Genomic DNA, 5,082 nt, shown 5'->3' with positions numbered 1-5,082 from the left:
GAGATGGAGACATTTTCTGTGCTGTGCTGAAGCCCTGAACATACTGTCATTTGGAACTTAAGAGAAACGTGTGGTGAACCGAACGCTGGGAGCTGGCTGCATGTGGTCTGAGCAGCGACACTCAGCTCTGTGGCTGTTAATAATCAGCCCTAAATTAAGGTTTGTCAGAGATTGAAGGAAGGAACCCCTGAATACACGAATGCCAGAAATCTGAATGTCGTTTGTCCTCTAAGAAGAGGTCAGCTGCTCAGCGTGTAGGTGAGAGGCTGGGGTGCCAGACAAGGGATCCCTCGGCTGCAGACACCACAGCTCCAGGGGGTTCATCGGGTGCCCCCCGTGGTGGTTTGGCATAGGAAAGGGGCCATGGAGGACTTTTCTTCTGTAGCCTGCACTAAAACTCCAAGCACATCCTGAATTTCCACTGTCCTCAGTCACATATGAAACAAAAATGTGTTTTACTTTGAATAATATCACAGGGGGTGAGGGAATTTTAAAAAGGGAAAATAAAACAAAATTTCAGACCTCCAAGATTTTAGAACATAGAATAAATTGGAGAGATTCCATAGATATACCTAAATATAGTTTGGCCTAATAAAATTTGCTTGGTCTAAGAAGACTGTGAAAGCCTTCTCACTTAATGAAATCTCAGCCAAACAGCACGAATAAATCTAACCTCATCTTTCAAAACTGTATTTTTGGACAACAGAACATCATAATATTGGATAGAATCCACAGTAAACTGATTCTGCTTAAAGCTTTAGTGAGTGTGTGGTCCTTCACCATGTGGAAAACACACAATTTGGTTTGTTAGGGTTTTATAATTAAATCAAGTCTCTAAGCATATTGAGCAGAATAGATATCTGTGCAAAAAACCATTAATTAATGCTCAGGGAGCATAAATGTCTGGTAGGCTGTTATCCTCAAAGATCTCGGAATTGGCTTATATCAGGAGTCCAGCATAAACATGGTGACTTCCATCTTTCTGCAGCAACTCTTTGTCTTCCAGAGTGACTGCTCTTGTAAGCTGCCTTGGGATCCCCGCGCGCGAGGAGTGCACGGAGGGAGCCAGCACTGCAGGGAACCAGCTGAGGGTGGGCATTGTTGACCACCTAAGGCAAGAACAGCAACATTTTAGAAGAAAAACATTTCTGTTCTCTTTGCTCCGAAGCTTATAATTGGAGCGTGCAGCTCCACCAGAACCCATATCCCTGAGGAGAAACTCTCCTTCTCAAAAGGCAGCTCTGCTACAGGAAGCAGTAATTTCCAGGGAGTGATTTGTCTGCAGCGACACTTGAGAGAAAGGGATATTCCAAGGGACTCGGAATCCTGGGCTGCTCAGGCTTGTGGTTCAGAACAGCCTGCAAGACAGGGTCGGGCATTTAAAGGAGGGCATTTCCCAGAGGAAGGGAAAGGCTGCTTTCAGGTCAGCCAGCTTGAGGACAACATCCCCAAAGCTGGAGAGGGTGTGGACAGCCAGAGAAAGGGTGATCGAGAAGGCCCAAGTACTTAAAGGGCAGCGGAAGTTAAGGTCAGTTGGAGGTCATGTGGACGGACAGGAGGTTTTGCTTGTACACTGTGTAAGTGATATTAGACATGGACTCAACCAGGTTCTGATGGGATCGGGCTTCACCTCATTAGTTTTCACGGGCTAAACGTTTTCAATTCACATATTTCTTCACAGTCCTTGAAGGTGATTTGTCTCTGTCCTGCTTTTACTTGTTGAGGCCCTAAGGCATGTCTTCCAGCCAACGGGGGATTTCCAACCTCACATCCACCTCCTGTCACCATTCCAGAGATTATGGAAAAGTGACAGGCCAGAAGTTCTGAATGACGTATCTTGTTTTGTTCAATAGTTTTGCGTGTCATCCTTGCCCAGGGGCCATACTAATCTTCTCTATAGAGTTCCAATTTTAGTCAGTATGTGCCGAAGCAAGAACTTGTTTAATAATTTGGACTGGTCTGTATCTGGATCATTACCTATGCTTCACTACTAGATCTAACTGCTGCCACTCTGGGCACAGGTGAGGAGGTTCCCTCACAGAACATCCGCGCTGCGCCCACCCTCCGCCATGCTGGATGTGTTGCAACCTGATGCAGGGGGGCAGTGCCATCTAATAGCTCTGTGCAGCGTGGATGGCTGAAATGTCAATCGTAATACTGCCATAAAGTTCGTTTATGATTTGGGGCAGTCATTTAAATTCCTGGTCTTCTATGTAGTTGTAAAGAAGGGGGACTATTTGTCACTTGTTTGTCAGAAACGCAAATACGAACATCAGTTGAGCCACATACTTATTGTCTAGCTTAAAAAAAATAGTAGACTTACTCGTTGCTGTTATTCAATATAGGAATAAAAAAACACTAAGTAAGTGTTCCTAGGATACTTACCTGAGCACAGACTTCCCCAGAATGTCAGAAAACATTGAGTAACTTTGCAGACAGCATTTCCTGTCTTGCACAGGGATTTTTCAAAGGAGGTAGAGCAAGACTCCCAAAACACCAGCTAGGATGTCTCAAGTCCACCTTCACTCAGACTATTTACGCTGGGGCTCGTGACCTTTACCTTTTCTCAAGTGATCCCCAACTTACCTTTCTACAGATTTCCCTACTGTGAGGGACTCCCCGCTCTCCAGAAGGGCGCCACCTCCCTCTGCCTTAATCCCATCAACAACCAACCGGTTTTCTACCTAAATATCTCTTGACATCATTCCCTTTTCTACTCCTGCACCTCCATGCCACCATCATCTCATGCCTGTATTTCCTCAGTAGCCTCCAAAGAGAGATCCCCACATCCATTTCGTCTTCCCTCCCAACCCTATCTCCACGCTTCAGCCAGAATGATTTTTCAAACATACACACGAATGTGTTATCCTCCATTAGTGGCCTCCTCATTTCTTTAATGAAGGCCAACATCCTAAGTGTGGGTTACTTGGATTTGCTGGGGAATCGGGCATGGTGGCGCTCACCTGATGCAGCGTCAGCTGGCTTCATTCCTGTCAGCCTGTGGCAACAGCATCAGTGACAAAGAGGCATTCTACTTGGTGCCACTTGCCTGTCACGGGCCAGCTAAAGCTCTGCCGTCTTTGCTCTGATGCACATGGGCTGTTGCCACGTTGATGGGATGAGAACAGGGAAGGTGGTGGACCACGAGCTGACTCTTTACGATTCTGCTCAGAATTGATACAGGCCAAGTCTGACACCCACAGAGCAGGAGATACAACTTCCCGCAGGGACAGGCACAGAGAGGGGGTGGACGAATTGGTGGCATGATGATACAATCTGCCAGCAACCAAGCTGCTTGGTTGATACAATCTTCCAACCACGCTGCTTCAGTCAAAAGCAGAGATGAAGGCTCAATGCATGAAAGAACGGTTTGAAATCCAGACTGATTCTTAGCAGGGCAGTCTTTGCTTGACGATGAAATGGGGACCCATGGTGGGCACTACCATGCACTTCCTGCCCAGCGTCTGCGTCAAGAGCCTTAGGCTACAGTTACACCCCAGCACCTGGTCATGGTCTGTACGAAGATAGAAAGCCCAAGGGTGACAGCAGAAAGTACCCAGAACATGTTGAATCTACCAGGCAGTTCCCTGCAGGGTTGGGGTGACCTCTGGCACACCTGGCTGCCTCTGTCTGTGATTAGCTCTTTGCACTTGTAGGTAACAGGACAGCACTGACTCATCTTTATCAACCACTGAATCCAACATTGACAGGGTAAGCACAAGAGTGCGTGCGGAAAGCACTAAAAACAACTATGTCATCACATAAGTGTGCTTTATTTGGGGGAAATCTCAAATACATTTTTAATAATGTAATGTCTGCTTATTTTTATGTTAATATATAAGCATGGCCTACAGAAAAAGTCAAATGTAGGGCCCCTGGGCGCCTGGGTGGCTCAGTTGGTTAAGCGACTGCCTTCGGCTCAGGTCATGATCCTGGAGTCCCGGGATCAAGTCCCGCGTCGGGGTCCCTGCTCGGGGGGGAGTCTGCTTCTCCCTCTGACCCTCCCCCCTCTCATGTGCTCTCTCTCAAATAAATAAATAAAATCTTAAAAAAAAAAAAAATGTAGGGCCCCTACAGAAAAACAGCACTCTCTGAACCATGGCTGCCTGTCCTGGTGAACCACTTTTCAGAAGTAACCACTTTCAACATTTTAGCTCTTTCTTGTAATATTTATCTTGATATTTTTAAGTAAGATATTTTAATGCTTCTTGCAGTATTGTTATGAGTCCTGGTGTGGTGATTCGTTCCGTTCCATTCTTTACCTGAAAACCCAGTGGATGCTCACTGGAAATTCCTGTCCTTCAATTTGTCTTATATCAGCCCTTTCATGCATAATTTCTGTTTGCTATTTTTGAACTTCTATTAGTCGAATGTTGCAGCTTCCGAAATCCACCTCTTACAGTTCCAGAGGCTCCAAGCCTGAGCCCGGGGTGCTGGCAGGTCCCGCGCGCTGTCTGGTTTGCAGACAGAGGTCTTTTCTCCGTGTCTTTGTGCGGCAGAGAGCCAGAAGCAGTGCCCACATCCACCCTATTGTCCAGACACCGATGCACCACGAGGACCACCACGCCACGGCGGCCCAAGCGCTGGCATTAGGATTCCAATGTGAATTTTGAAGGTACACAAACATTTAGTCAATGCAAGAATCTCAACGTCATGCTTGTTTTTACTAATTTTCTAAGTCCCTGTTCTTTTCTCTACTTTCTGGAAAATTTCTTCAATTTTCACTGCAACGCTTCTATATTACTCATTTCTGCTATCTTCTTTGTTTCAAGTTTCAGAGGTCTTCTCTGAGTAACTCCCTTTTGAATACAATGAATTCTCTTATCTCTCTGAGGATAATAATTACAGTTTTATTTTGTTTGTTTTGAAGTTTCTTCTGACCTGAGGGTTCTGGAAAAATGCCAACAACATTGGCAGAGTCTTTGAGTCTCTCCAAATCCAACAGAAGAACAGACAGCTGACCCGACAGCAACACCGAGATCTGCAGACAGTATTTCCAACAAAAGCAAGCAAGGAGTTGTTGTGCAAGCCTCAAAGGCAAGCAGGGGTCAGAGCCACCAGCAGCCAGAGATCGAGCGCCCC

The 5,082-nt window shown here is 46.1% G+C and overlaps 1 non-coding gene across 1 annotated transcript; it reads right to left on the bottom strand.

The window, feature by feature from the left end:
- Positions 1-1,830: 1,830 nt before the first annotated feature.
- LOC118007363 lies at positions 1,831-1,935 on the bottom strand. The gene has a single exon (XR_004678393.1). It is a non-coding gene; the product is annotated as a U6 spliceosomal RNA (small nuclear RNA).
- Positions 1,936-5,082: the final 3,147 nt, after the last annotated feature.

The sequence above is a fragment of the Mirounga leonina genome, unplaced genomic scaffold (assembly GCF_011800145.1).
Source record: "Mirounga leonina isolate KUSES-001 unplaced genomic scaffold, KU_Mleo_1.0 Mir_118, whole genome shotgun sequence".
In the NCBI taxonomy this organism is placed as follows: Eukaryota; Metazoa; Chordata; class Mammalia; order Carnivora; family Phocidae; genus Mirounga; species Mirounga leonina.
This window is presented reverse-complemented; position numbering and strand designations above follow the sequence as displayed.